The sequence below is a fragment of the Balaenoptera ricei genome, chromosome 3 (genome assembly GCF_028023285.1).
Source record: "Balaenoptera ricei isolate mBalRic1 chromosome 3, mBalRic1.hap2, whole genome shotgun sequence".
NCBI lineage: Eukaryota > Metazoa > Chordata > Mammalia > Artiodactyla > Balaenopteridae > Balaenoptera > Balaenoptera ricei.
The window spans coordinates 38,926,572-38,942,662 of record NC_082641.1 but is presented as its reverse complement, the minus strand read 5'-3'; the positions used below and the strand labels follow the sequence as shown (position 1 = coordinate 38,942,662).

Below are 16,091 nucleotides of genomic sequence, written 5' to 3'. Positions count from 1 at the left end.
GATGGCAGTCAGTTTTTCAATTTCTTCTAATGTGTTGTCTACAAAACTGGAAGTCCATAGACTGTCTCATATAATTAATGTCTTCACAACTGAAGAGTCACTATTGTCTGAATTACTTAAACATTTATCTTTAGTTACAAGTTCCCCAGACACAATCTTCTCCGCTTTGATAAAATAGAGGAGAAAGAAAGTACTACCCTTGAAGTACTTCATGTGTGGGTAAAGGAGGATAAACTTGACAAAGAAATTGAGTAGTTGCAGGCAGAATATGAGAAGAAGACTGGGAACGAATAGTACTAATGAAGCCAAGGGAAGGAATAAGTGGTCAACAAGTACAAAAGTTACAAGGAGATTAAGTACGATGAAGTTGAAAAAAACCTGTCAGGTTAATCATTTAATGAGGGAGGGAATGGGGAGTGAGGAGTGAATGGGTGTGAAGGAAACGAAGGCGAATATGGACAACTTATTAGAAGAGCTTGGCTGTGAAAGGGTAGATAGAGAGGGATTTAGGGGCGAGGTTTTTTGTTTTGTTTGCCTTTGTTTTGCCTGGTTTTAAATATGGAAAAGACATGAAGATATTTAAAAGCTGATATGGCTGAGGCAAGAAGGATAGTTGGTAGTGTCAGTTTCCTAAGAAGGCAAAAGACAAGTTGATTCAGAGTGCCAGTGAAAGGACTGGTCTTCAACAGGAAGAGGGTCAGTTCCTTTATTCTACTTTAAAGGAGGAGAAGATGAATGGAGAAGGAGACAAGATTGGTGGATTTATTGGGGGGAAACTGAGGTAGGTCCAATCCAATGGCTTTTTTTTTTTTTTTTGAAGATGGGAGACATCATAATTAGACGTCTAGTGTCAGACTTAGTTTCCTACCTTTAAAATGGAATGTTTTGAGGATTAGTTGAAACAATGAATATGAGAGCACTATGACAACTGAAAGTATTGTTTACAGTAATTATTTTCATTATAGATATACCCTTGTAAATTTGGATACTATCGTATTCTCTTTAATAATCAGAAAGGTTTTTTTACTGTGTGGCATTGTTTCCAAATCTTTTTTTCAGATAAGTAACAGTATTTATTATCTAGAGATATTGTGAGACTAATAAATATATATAAAATATTGTATTTTATTTAAAATCACAAGATAAATTCAATATTTTATTTCACTATACAATATAATATTCATTCATACACAGTCTCTATTGGTAGTTTATTTTTAGGGTGGAAAGGTAATGGTATCACGTAAAATGTCTAAGAGTAACTCCAATACAATAATTCCAAAGTCTATCAGATTTATGTGAAAACACCACAAGATGACCAATATCTATATTTTGATGTTCTTCCATTTCAGCTCTTTTTTATCTCCTTAGGAACCATATGCTTATTTATCTTTCTCTGTTTGCTTCCACTTGGAGAGCAAGTTTGGTCAACTTCAACATGTGAGGTAAAAAAGAACAGAAAAGAAATGGTCTACTGTTTGCCAAATTATTTTTCAAATTGTATTCACACGTCTGGAAGCATTTTTATAATCATTTTAGATTAAGCCTTCAAATACTATGCTAATTCCTTTCCCCAAGTATTTTTAAAGGCTACCTGCTTCTGTATAGGTTTAGCAATGCCATTTGCTATCATCTACACCTGTCCATTGCTGTCATGTTCTTTATTGTTATATTTTAAAATGGACCACCAAGAATTTTTAACACAATTCAGGAATATCATGATTAAAACAAGATTATAGACCCCCTCAGTCTTTGGAATCATCAAAATATAGCATAGTATACTGAGAAATATTTATGAAGCCTACTGTAAGCAAACTCTATGCCCTGCCATGTCCCCCAGGTTCTTAGCCTTGTAGTACACGCCAGTAGACTTCCAAGAACAGCATGTACATTTCTTTGTGGGTTTTCTCTGGCAGTTGGAGGCTGCTATGCTGGTGCATGGTAGCTGGCTGGAAGTCCTGGTAAATTTACATCCCTTGGGAACATCTTTCAACCACAACTGATAGGAGACAGTATTTAAATACCCCAGCTCCCTTGCCCCTCAGTTGGGATAAGGCTGAGGTGCATGTTCTACAATGGGTCCCAAAGCCCAAAGTAGTAACTTGCTTAATAACACACCCTTGTTACTGTGTTGTTATCACATTTTTATGCTATTAAATTTGTCTCCATTCCCTGTTTCACTTTCTCACTCTGCTACCAGTGTTTCCTGAGATCATCTCCTATCTAAACTGTTTACACTTGAATTCCTTTTTCAGGGTTTACTTTCAGGGGAGTAAAACTAAGATACTACCACATACTCTCATATATATTTTCTCGTGTAACTTAAAATTTCTAAATATGGTGGAGAGAAAAGAACACAGAAAGGAAACATGTTGCCACAATTTTCAGAAAAATTAACCTTATGTCCACTGTGAACACGGTAGGACTCTTGAAAATACCTGAATTCACCTATATAAATTACAAAATGATGAAAGTTCTATTTATTTGTGATTGTAATATATTTTCATCAACATATATTTTAAAAGCTACAACTATCATGCCGTGTATTCATGCATTCAGTCAGAAATATTTCTTGAGCACCTCCTACTCGATTCAAAGTACAGTGCTAGGCAAGTACCTTGTCTTTAGAGAACTTGAAAACCGTAGTAAAACACACCTTCAGTCTGCTTTCCCCCCCCCTTGCACTGGCAATTCTTTAACCGCATCAGTGATAAGATATTCCTCCCCCCCTCCCCAAATTATTTTGTTAATTCTAACCTGTTGGGTTTTTTTCAGATGATTTTTATTGTGGTAAAATATACATAACGTAAAATTAATCATTTTTTCTATTTTTTATTGTGACTATTTTAACCATTTTCAAGCGTACAGTTCCATGGCGTTAAGTGCATTCACAATGTTGTATAACCATCACCACTATTTCCAGAACTTTTTCATCATCCCAATCAGAAACCTTGCACCCATTAAACAATAACTTCCAATCCCCCTTCCCCAGCCCCTGGTAACCTCTTTCCACTTTCCGTTTCTATGAATTACCTCTTCTAGGTTTCTCATATAAGTGGAATCATATAACATGTGTCCTTTTGTGTCTTAACCTGTTGGCTTTAATAATAAATATGTAGGCTTCAAGTCAGCACATTTTTTATTACTTATCCTTTAATTAACCCTGTGTTCTACATGGAAGTTAATCCCAATAACTCCCAGCTCCATGCAGTTGGCCCCTTATAAAAAAAAAAAAAAAAAAAAAAAAAGTACAGTGCTAGGTTGTGAGGATAAAATGGTGAATAAAATTGATAAGGTCCATTTTTACTCATAGACCTTATAGTGTAATATATAACAGTGGTTGTTAATTTTATCTTCCCTCAATGTTAAGCTGTGACAAATGGTATAAAAGAAAAAATTGGGACCTAGATGAGCATTTGACAGAGGGAATTGCTCTAATCTGGGGGTCCAGGGAGTAAATTTTGAGTTCACACATGAAGCAAGAGTTAGCTGGAAGGATGGTGGACACATTCCACATTTCAGCGAAAAGCAGGCAACTCCAAGGTGCTTAGGACCTGTGGATTATGGAACTTCGGAAGAACTAGAACATGATTATTGTGGCTGGCACGTAGGGAATAGTGGGGAACCGTGTGCCTGGACCCTTCTTTCAGGCACTATTAATGTTTTGTTAAGGAATTTGGCCTTGGTGAACTATTAGAGGATTTAAGCTGGGAAGTGAAATAACATTTATATTTTTAAACAACTGTTGCAGACACTATTGGAAGATGAGCATAGATCACTTCAACGTCCAAGTAATTTGTGTTAAAGCCTAAAGCTCAAGTCCAAATTGTTAGAAATGTCAAACTATTTTAAAATAATGCTGCATCAACCTGACTATTTAATAATATGGTGAGATTGCAAAGTGTTTCAAATGCTTACTTGAGAGTAGTTATAAAAGCATAAAATGAGTAGTCTTTCTCAATGTCAGGACTATTCTTTGTTTCAAATTCAAAGGCATCTCTTCGTTTGCATTCAAATATATGTGTGTGTGTTTGTGTGTGTGTGTGTGTGTGGCACTAGCCAGCAGCTTCTCTATTATCAAAAAATAAAGCAAAGTAAAAGCTCAGTGGCAAAGCCTATTTAGTGCATAATGGCTTCCACATTTGCCACAGTCTCTGTGCTGCCTATTCTTAATGCTGAAAATAATTGGAATAGGCGAAGCATGATGTCTTTCCCTTTACTTGTAAATTACAAAGCTATCTTTTTGTCAAAGCTATGATTGCACTCATTCGAAGACACAGCCTGAACAACTGAACGAAATTCTGTAATATAATTTAAGGAATTTAAATGGAATCACCAATTACCTTTCTATCTTCCCCTTCTTCTTCTTCTTCTTCCTTCTTTTTGTTCTCCTCCTTTTTATTCATTCTGTAGGCACTTTCCTTGTGTCATTTTCCCATTGAGCCAAAAACTGTGGATACAGTTAGATTTTCAGAACTGCTCTGTGGAGCTCTGGGCTTAAAGATATGCTCATTTTCTCCCCTTAATCCTTGACCCACTATCTCACTTTGAGTCTTCTTACCCACTGAACAATTATATCCTGTTATGGAGGGAGTTTCATGAGTCATTGCAGTGATAGATGTCAAAAGAAAACCATTTGGAAATTGGGAAATCCAGTGAAAAAATAACACCATGATATTTTCAAGCAATTATAAATACATTGTTATAAAGGAAAATGATTACTTATAAAAACAAGCAATGCATTCAGAAATTTTACTCATCTGGGAGGAAATCCACACTTTTGATGAATCAAAAGTGAAACTGCTTTATTATCAAATCTTTTCATTTGAAGCTCTTAAAGCATTCAATACATAGGAAAATAATTTCAATAAACACATTTTATAATAAAAAAGTCAGAAACTGTTAAAATTTCAAGATCAAAGAGAGTCAGTGATACAATTGGAAGAGACTAATATGTTCTAATATATGACCAAAGTAATTATTTTTATTGTACATTGCAAATGATAATAACCATTTTTGCTGAAAATGAAAACTGGGATATAAACTAAAGCTATATTAAACATTTTAAAGATTATAAGAGAACATAATAAATAAATACATGTCTATAAATTTGAAAGCATACATGAAGAAACAATTTTCTCAAGAGAATATATTAAGATAATCAAGCCAAGACAAAAACAAAAAATCAGAAAAACCAGTAGACTAATAGCCAGTTCATCAGGTATTTTTAATGGTTATGCCAACTAATAACTTTGTTGTGCTGAAGAAAAAATTAGATAGACTTCAAGGTCAAATGTCAGAAGGGACACATGCTAAAGAAAAGATTTTTCTGATTTATAACCAAAATTATCTAGTAAATTGAACCACAAAACCCCTTTTTAATTTTTAATTAATTTATTTATTTAATTTTTTTAAGAATACATTTATTTATTTATTTATTTATTTATTTATTTATTTATTTTTGGCTGTGCTGGGTCTTCGTTTCTGTGCGAGGGCTTTCTCTAGTTGCGGCGAGCTGGGGCCACTCTTCATCGCGGTGCGCGGGCCTCTCACTGTCGCGGCCTCTCTTGTTGCGGAGCACAGGCTCCAGACGCGCAGGCTCAGTAGTTGTGGCTCACGGGCCCAGTTGCTCCGCGGCATGTGGGATCTTCCTAGACCAGGGCTCGAACCCGTGTCCCCTTCATTGGCAGGCAGATTCTCAACCACTGCGCCACCAGGGAAGCCCATTTATTTATTTTAACATCTTTATTGGAGTATAATTGCTTTACAATGGTGTGTTAGTTTCTGCTTTATAACAAAGTGAATCAGCTATACATATACATATATTCCCATATAAAACCGCTTTTTAAATGTGTGTAAATCTGATTCAAAATACTGTAATAGCAAGCTATGCTATTACAATAATTCTATAATTAATCTTAAATAAATTATTTCATTTTACCCTTTTAAAAATCGTAACTTCAGTCATATTTGGGATAACAATTCTAATCTTGATGAGAAAATGACTTGTATTTTTTTTTTAATAAATTTATTTTATTTATTTCATTTTTGGCTGCCTTGGGTCTCCGTCGCTGCACACGGGCTTTTTTCTCTAGTTGCGGTGAGCGGGGGCTACTCTTTGTTGCGGTGCACTGGTTTCTCATTGCGGTGGCTTCTCTTGTCGTGGAGCACCGGCTCTAGGCGTGCGGGCTTCAGTAGTTGCAGCACGTAGGCTCAGTAGTTGTGGCTCACTGGCTTAGTTGCTCCGCGGCATGCGGGATCTTCCCGGACCAGGGCTCGAACCCGTGTCCCCTGAATTGGCAGGCGGATTCTTAACCACTGCGCCACCAGGGACGTCCCGAATTGTATCTTTTTTATAATTAGCAGTCATTGACAGTCAATTAGCAGTCATTGACAATCTACTATAATTAGCAGTCATTGACAATCAATCAGCTTTTTTTGGCTTATATGTTAAAGATCTACTTTATCTTTCATTCATATTATATTATGTAAAATGCTGGAAAATGTTACGTAAGAAATTGCAGTTGAACAAAATTTGCTTTCAATAGGCTTTGTTCAAGTTGCATGGTCACAATGGTACTGCAAAATGTGCTTTATTTAATTTCTTTTGTTTTACTTAGTTATCTTAATTTTCTGAGCTACACAGATGTAAGTCTTGGCACTGCACAGCACACAGACATGGGAGTGTTTTATGAGAAATGCAGTTGGATAGATTCCTAAAATTTTCTAAATGATTCAGGTATGATAGTAGAAAGGTGGCTAAATTATGGTAACTTTTCTTCTCTTCCTGAAAATGACTATAATATTTAACTGCTGTGCAATGAAACCATAAATTATAATACAGACAGCAAAGAAAGGAAGAAAATCTGTCAAAACACATTCTAAATTGTTAAAGACATAAGTGGATGTGTCTGGCTAAATGAGATTTAGAACTCCTTAAGCCTTTTTTACTTTTAGAAAGGAAAGAGATCTGGAATTTTTAAGTCTGAATAGAATGATAAAAGAAAACAAAGTATTAACTTAACCAATCTCTCTATCATTAGTTAATTTGATCATCCATCTATATTCTTTATCCAATCAAATTATATAAAAATTTTAATAGGGAGAAAGAAATTTTACTGAGAGAGGAAAATAAATTTTACTAATTGAGGAAACTAAGCCGAAGAGACTTAATAAATAAATGCTTTTTTGGGATACTGTAATTAGCAATGATAACAGCAATGCATAAAGCAAATTATGAGAGTAAAGTGATTTTTCTTCCTACTAGGCTATAACAGATGCTTTTTTAAAGGGCACATTAATATCATTCCCTTCTTAATGTAAGCTTGGGCATCAGCCCAGGTACCATTTCTAAAAGCAGTAACCATTTAACAAGGCGTTTAGAGAAATACATCAGTAGTATCACTCAAGGGGAGCTTTGCATTTCTAGTGAAAGGACTAAGTAGTCATTAGCAACTTATATTGAAATCTTTTGGGCAGCTTTCATAGGAAAGCAATGAGGTACTCACTAAACTGCTCAGGAAAATTAATTCCAAATGAAAGAAATGCATTTGAAGTTCAAGAAGTTGAATAGAAATGCCAATTAATCACATTTTCTATTTAAGAAAAGACTAGATAGACTTCAAGGTCAAGATGGCAGAAGGAACGCATGTTAATACACCAATTCTTGTGTGCCTTCTCTCTCTATACAATGCACACACATATATGCATCTCTTCCTGCTATGTAACATATATGTGTGTATGTATAAAATGTGTATGTATATATATATATACACACACACACACAAAACAGAAAAATTAATAGATATGTAGGAAATGGTATAGATATATAGAATTTTTAATATCAGAACAAGAAAGTAAAGTGTCTTGATGTCTAGCTGCCAGAAATAGAAAAGAGACATATAGCAATAAGCCATATTTGAAGCCATTAGACCTGTGCAGTGACTGTCACCTAAAAAATCCACAGCGGCTAAGGCCTCAGCACCTGCAGAGAGAGAGAAGCCAAGTCTGCAAGCCCCATGTACAGTGGGGAATCAGAAGTTGGAACCATCTGTGAAGCCAGAAGATGGAATGCATTCAAAGTGACAGAGGAAAATTTCATAATGATAAAATGAAAAATCAACCAAAATATGACAATTGAAACTTGTGTGCACTGAACCAGAACTTTGCAATGTATAAAGCAAGACTGATATAATTACAGAGGAAAAATCTCAAATCTACAAGTATGGTAGGATATTTTAAGCAACTAATTAAGAAATTGATAGATTAAGCAGACAAAAAGCAGGTCTTCAAATGCCCAAACTTGATTAATACTTTTTAGTCCATAGATATTTTAGAGATCTACTCACCCAATAAAGAATGGATATTTTTAAGCACATATTTTCAACCTTTATAAAAATGAATCAATAGTTTGATCAAAAGTTTTAAGAGATTCAAAAGAATAACATTAAACAGCCCATAACTCTCTAGTCAAAATAAATAAAATTAGAAACTAGCAACCAAAGGTATCTAATAAAACACAATAATTTTGGAAATGAAATAACATATTGCTAAATAACACATTGCTAAATAAGTAACAATGGAGATTTTTAAATATTTAAAATCAATAAACAGAAAAGGCACTTTATGTTTCAACTGGTGGTCCTAAATTAATATTTGAATAGAAATGTATAATTTTATATTCATAATTAAAAGATAAGACCAACTGAGAATAAATAAACTTAGCAATTGTCTCAAACAGTTAGAAATGTAGTAAACCAAGGGAACATAGAGCAAGAAATACCAAAAGTAAAAGCAGACACTAATAATACAGAAAATGACAAGAGTAACAGAAGCAATAATAACCAAATATCAGAAATGATGATCAACAGAACTAAGAGATAGTTTATTGAAAAACAAATAAACATTCTTACAAGCATGGTAAATAAAGCTAGTGAACATAATGCATAAATATCAACACATTTGAGGTTGGTTGTTTGGCCTGAGGTGACCCAGCAGTGGAGCCTACCCGGGCTCCTTGGTGGGGCTAATGGCGGACTCTGGGAGGGCTCACGCCAAGGAGTACTTCCCAGAACTTCTGCTGCCAGTGTCCTTGTCCCCGCGGTGAGACACAGCCACCCCCCGCCTCTGCAGGAGACCCTCCAACACTAGCAGGTGTTCGGGGGACTCGTGTGGATCCTGGTCGCCTCCTCCAATGCTCCTCTACCTCTGCTGCAAGGATGGGTCATGTTCGTGTCCGTGACGGCTTTCATCTGTTCCCTCCTCTTCCTGGGCGTGTTCCTCTCTGGCGTGGTGACTCAGATTAATGCCGGCTGGAACTTCCTGGATTTTGCTTACCATTTTACAGTGTTCGTCTTCTACTTTGGAGCCTTTTTGCTGGAAGAACCGCCACATCACTGCACAATCTACGTTGCAATAGAAGCATGGCTGTGCAGCCGCTCTTGAACGATAACCAGTATAACATAAACGTGGCAGCCGCACTCTAAGGTCACTTTCCATTGTCACAGAAATGATTTGCTACATCCTCAAGTCCTGATAGCTGCACTTTGCTTGGCTGTGAGATCACTGTACGAATAGACATCTCATCGTGAAGTTTTGAATATGTACCACATTAGGGGTACCACTGCTTAACAAATTTTTGCCTTTGTGACGACAGCTTGTTACGGTTGCAGTTTGGGTCTGGCTTTACGACGATGGCGACCGTTAACACCCCTTACAAACTGACTGCCTGTGTGTTAGTTTCATTTGTGTACTTTTTATGTCTGATCAATTTGGATACCATTTTGTCCAGATATAACAACATCCCCAAAGTAATTTGTTTAGTATATGCAGAGAATCTAAGTTTTGGTTCATTTCATGGATGGAATTTTAATTTTAGTATGATGTTAAACAGAGAAATAGCCTTTAGTTTTACATCTGCCTCTTTCTCTTTTTTTCTTATTTTAAAGAAAATTTCCCTTTACATCCATAAAATACACAGATATCATTCATGAAAAAAGGGGTATCTCTTGTGTTTAGTTACTGAGTCACCTGAACCTTAGTTTTAATAGGTAACTAAAACTCCTGAAGAAAAACACATTTCAAATAAGCTTCCCACTGAACTCTGTGTTTTAGTGTAAAACAGAGATCGACACTCTTTAAAGGTCCAGATAGTAAATATTTTAGGCTTTGTGGGCCATTCAGTCTCTGTCACAACTACTCACCTCTGCTGTTATTACGTGAAAGCGGCCATAGACAATAAGTAAACGAGTGAGTGTAGCTGTGTTCCAATAAATTTTTATTTACAAAAACCGGCAGCAGGCTGGATTTGGCCTGTGGGCTGCAGGCTATTGTTTGCTGACCTCTGGTGTAAAACCTTGGTTATGGGTTCTGTATTTTGTTGAACTGATCCTGAAAGGTATAAAGCGAATTAGACAAGCCACATAGTATTTAGTCTCATGCAGTAATCACATTGACTTTGGGTTAATGGTCAAATACTTACCCTTGAAGGGGCTATAGTTTCTCAAGCTAATTCAAGCAGAGTCTTGGGTACAGGAAAAAGTAATTTATGAAGTGAACCCTAGTTGCTTAATCCACCTAAGTGTCTCCTAACAACTGAGCAAACTGCTCATCTGGCATCCTTAAAATGAGAGCCCCAGAGACCACTAACCACTCCTGGAACTGGTATCTAGCTCCTGATGTCTTACTTTGGGTTTATTTATGCTTCAAATACAGCTGTTTGCCCTGTGCATGAATATACAAATACTTATGTGTGGATATGTGATGCTTTACCCAATAGACTTCTCCAAAGGGTGAACTTTTTACTTCTAATTCTTTTACATGACTCTGAGTTAAATTTGAATAGAATATGAAATATAACTTAAAGTTGTAGATCCTCACATGTTTAGAGAACAGTCCTGACATCTATTGAATATGAATAGCACAGAAAAGTATTTTAACCCACCTCAGAGACCCTGGTCGTGGCAAGATGCCAAAATGGCTTGAATGGGAGAACAAGTTAGAGTCAGGCCCCCAGCTCACACCACCCGTCCAAACAAGATACTTATCTCTTGCCTCAAGAGGGCTACCTCTGGGAAAAGAGGGCTTTTGATTATTTTATACTTTCAACCCTTTGCTTTTTGGCTGAATCATCCACTATAAGTGCCAGGTATAAGCTGGGCTGTTAGATTTCATGGAACATAGAACAATCCTGAATGAGTAGCATAATCAATGCTCAGTGATCAAATACTGTTTATGTGATAATCCCCTAGAAAGAAGAATCTTATTAAGGTTTGGTTTGTGATGTAATTACAGAGATAAAAGGTATATTTACTATGTGGCAAGAAGAAATCAGTCTTGTGACTTTATACTGATGTCATAGCTTTTCTATAATATCCAACTTCCCTGGTTTTTCTAGCTCCATGCCACACTCTTAACCCTGAATTATGAATTGTATATTACAAAGTCATATATGCGCCATAAGGATATATTGTCCATTCCGGCTGGAATTGTTAAAAGTTAGTCTGCTAGATTTAGTTGTGAGATTATATTTTTGTTTCCAAGGTATAACAGGTCCATGCTTGGTGGCATTAAATTAAATGATTTCATGAAACTGCTTTGGTGACACTTTTGTAAATGGATTGCTTCTAGATCATTAAGAACCAAGCCTAAAACTCATCTAACTGTGAATACTTAGAATTGTAAATTAATCACGATCTAGATTTGTGAGTTGACTGACAAAGCACTTGAACAAAAATTATGGCATTTGAGAATTTCTTTATATATCTTAGCTGTAAAAATGAGACAGTGTTGGTTGGTTTTAAAATCTGGTAACTCCATGATGAAAAGAAATTTATTTTATAAGTGTTATGACTCTAATAAAGTATCCATTTGACAAAAAACAAAAATCAACACATTTGAAAGCATAAATGAAACTGCAATTTTCTCAAAAGATTGAATTATGTAAGTCAAAACAAGGCCAAAGAAAATAGATTTAAAAAGCCCCAAAATATATAGAAGACCTAAAATTTCTCTCAGAAGCAGATCCCCAAGACAAGCATTTGGGTGCGAGTAATTTATACAGGACTTGACCTCCCAAAGCACCGACTGGGAAGCGGAGAAGCAAGACTGGGAAGAAAGTTTTTGTGTGGGTTACTGCTGGGGGCAACTGGGGCTCAATCCCACTGGAGACTCTGGAAGGCTGTGTAGAACACCGCTCAGAATTATCCTGCCTGAGGAGCGAAGAAACTAGGCTATTTATCCACAAACTCTCATTTTTCCTTTGTTGAGGGTTTCTCTTGGGGGTGTTAGTTCCTTGGAACTTGTGGCCTGCTCTGCACGGAGCCAAAGAGTCTGCAACCAGAGAATTCCAAGTGATCCTGGTAAGCAGTAGTTGGCATGCACAGTGCAGATGGATTATGGGCACGGCACCAACAGCCTGTGCTGAAGTATCTATTCACTCTTTTTAAAAAAAAAAAAAAATACTTCAGCAGGATGGCTGGAGGAGAACAGTGATGGGGATCCCTCACCACCAGGCACCCAACTTGGGAAGCCTCTCCATCCCCAAGGGCCTGAGAGCCCCCTCTCCCATCTAACCTATTGACACTCAAGTCCTTTCATTTGATTAGAGAGTTCAGATGCAAGACAACTCATTTTGGTTTGGGGTAATCACAACAGACTTTTTGGAGGATGTGAAATATGAGCAGAGCAAGTTTTCAGTGGGTAGTAAGGAATGAAGAGGACACACCAGGTAGAGAAGACTTGTATACACGAAACGAGCAAAAAAGAAGAAATGAGAAAACTCAGTTCATGTTTTCATATGAATGAGTGATCTAGGTTGACTGGGGCAGAAAGTTTGCTTACGTAAGTGGTTTGTATGACAAATTTCAGTGGCAGGTGATTTAGAAAGATCTAGAATATGATTTTAATTAACACTGCTAGCTGTTTTAGGTAAGGAATTAACAAAGAGAATGGTGTTTTAGAAAGTTAAATCTGTCCGTAAGGTCAACGATGGGTTTTAGGGCAAAGAGTTGCAGTGATTTTTTTTTTTTTCAATATGTTATTTTTTTTTAAATTAATTAATTAATTAATTTATTTATTTTTGGCTGTGTTGGGTCTTCGTTTCTGTGCGAGGGTTTTCTCTAGTCGCGGCGAGTGGGGGCCCCTCTTCATCGCGGTGCGCAGGCCTCTCACTGTCGCAGCCTCTCTTGTTGTGGAGCACAGGCTCCAGACGCGCAGGCTCAGTAATTGTGGCTCACGGGCCTAGTTGCTCCGCGGCATGTGGGATCTTCCCAGACCAGGGCTCGAACCCGTGTCCCCTGCATTGGCAGGCAGATTCTCAACCACTGCGCCACCAGGGAAGCCCTGCAGTGATTTTTGAAGTAATGTAAAATCTACAAATAAAGTGATAAGTGCCTATATTTGGACTGGCTACAGTGGGGATAGAAAAAAAGGGACAAATGTGACAAGAGGGAGGATCACACAGAATTTTAGAATCTATTTTAGAATACCACCCACTTCCCCACCATTCTGAAGATCAGGTAACTGAAGCAGAGAGGGGAAGTGTCTTATCTGATGTCACAAGGCTAGTTAGTAGCTGAGACAAGTATAGATTTTGATCACTGGACTCTAGGCAAGGGTTATTTTTAAATTCAGAGGCTCCTTCTTCCCATGGTAAGCAAATGATTGAACTCTGCTTGTTGCATTTAGAATTTCCTTTCCCCTTTCTGGTTTCAGGCCTAAGAAGGGAAGTAAGAAATAACCAACGATCTTTTTTCTTATCTCACTAGAAAAATTTTTAGAACTTAGTAACTGGTCAGACATGAGGTTCAAAATCAAAGACTGGAAGACAAGTGTATACTTTGAAGCCTTAGCCTTAATGATTGAGGAAATAAAGTGGATTTTAATTGAGAAACTGAAACTTTTTGCAGAGATAAAGACATTTCCTCTAGGCTTACTGAGTTTAAGGTGACAACAGGATATACAAATATGTACGGTCAGCATGAAGATGGAGTATATGGTCAGGCGGATATGAGACTCATCTGTATACAGGTGCTGACTTTACTTACATACCCATTGATTTCAGACGTGATTTTTGAAGTTATTTTATTTAGTCAAATTTCTCTTCTTCTCTATCCTGAAAGACCTAGGATTGAATAGGAACTTCTTGTTTGTTTAACTTGGTACAGTTTGATTAATCTCTGATGCCCAGTTGCTATATAATAATACCTGCATCACATTTATAAATTTATAGTTATTTTTATTTTTATATACTTATTTTTTAATTTAACTATAGTTGATTTACAATATTGTGTTAGTTTCAGGTATACAATTTTAGATTATTTTCCATTATAGGTTATTATAAGATATTGAATATAGTTCCATGTGCCATACAGTAAATCCTTGTTGTTGATCTATTTTATATATGGTGTGTATCTGTTAATCCCATACTCCTAATTTCTCCCTTTCCCTCCCCTTTCCCTTTTGGTAACCATAATTTTGTTTTCTATGTCTGTGAGTCTGTTTCAGTTTTGTAAATAAGTTGATTTGTACTGTTTTTTTTTAGATTCCACATGTAAGTGATATTATATAATATTTAGACAAAGTTATTATTTTTTTTTAATTAACACAGCTGTACAGTCGTTTTTCTTTTTAATTAATTAATTTATTTATTTATGGCTGTGTTGGGTCTTCGTTTCTGTGCGAGGGCTTTCTCTAGTTGCGGCGAGCGGGGGCCACTCTTCATCGCGGTGCGCGGGCCTCTCACTGTCGCGGCCTCTCGTGTTGCGGAGCACAGGCTCCAGACGCGGAGGCTCAGTAATTGTGGCTCACGGGCCCAGTTGCTCCGCGGCATGTGGGATCCTCCCAGACCATTTCCCGAACCCGTGTCTCCTGCACTGGCAGTCAGACTGTCAACCACTGCGTCACCAGGGAAGCCCGACAAAGTTATTTTTAAAGGAAATATCACAGAGTAAGATTTGACTGTCTGGAAAATGTACACAAAATACAATATCTAATTCTACAATATTGCCAAACAAATGCACTGCAACCTTTTTTTAAAGTCAAGCACAAATTATATTTCTTATTCTTTAGAGAATGTTTAATAAGAATATCTTGAAAAAATTATTTTTTAAGTTTGTCTGAGGCTCTGCTCTATTAAATTGATTATGAAAAGTATTTTTTCCTTTGAATTATTTTCTTTCTTTCGACAATTTTTTTAGAACAGTTTTAGGTTTACAACAAAATTTAGAGGGAGGTACAGAGATTTCCTATATACTCCCTGCCCCTACACATGCATAACCTCTCTCATTGTTAACATCAGTCACCAGAATGGTATTTTTTTTTTTTTTAAACCAAGGATGAACCTATATTGACACACCATAATCAACCAAAACCCCATAGTTTACCCTAGGGTTCACTCTTGGTATTATACATTCCATGGGTTTGGACAAATATATAATGACATATACACTGCACCCATCATTATTATAGAGTATTTTTCCTGCTCTAAAAATCCCCTGTGCCCTGCTTTTTCATCTCATCCCCTGACTCCAGCCTTGGCAACCACTGATCTTTTTTATTGTCTCCACAGTTTTGCCTTTTCCAGAATGTCATATAGTTGGAATCATACAGTATGTTGCCTTTTCACATTGACTTCTTTCACTTAGTAATGAATTTAAGGTCTTTCTTTTTTAATACATTTTTTATTTCATTTGCTGCTGCAGTCTCTAGGTTATATAATTGTTACCTATTTGTTCCTAGACCCATTAAATTTTTATTGCTTAGTGAATATTTATTAGGCAGCTAGTTGAATAGAGAACTAAATACAGTATGTGTTTAGAAAATGTTTGCTTTCTAATACATGTAAGCTTAAGTGATTTAAATTGGGAAACAAACAAAAACCAAAATAAAACTTCTACTATATGCCAGGCACTCTGCTAGCATTCCACTTAATCCAGAAAACAGCTTAAACATTAGGTCTTATTATCCCCACTAACAATAAAGAAACTAAAATAGAGATTAAGTAACTTGCCAATATTAATATAATTACTAAGACATAGAGCCTACAAGTGAACCTGTCTTCATTCACTTAATCATTCATAACCAGGAGATTGGGA

The 16,091-nt window shown here is 36.4% G+C and overlaps 1 pseudogene; it reads left to right on the top strand.

Moving 5' to 3' along the window:
- Window positions 1–454: 454 nt before the first annotated feature.
- LOC132363327 (protein MAL2-like) lies at window positions 455–9,868 on the top strand (annotated as a pseudogene).
- Window positions 9,869–16,091: the final 6,223 nt, after the last annotated feature.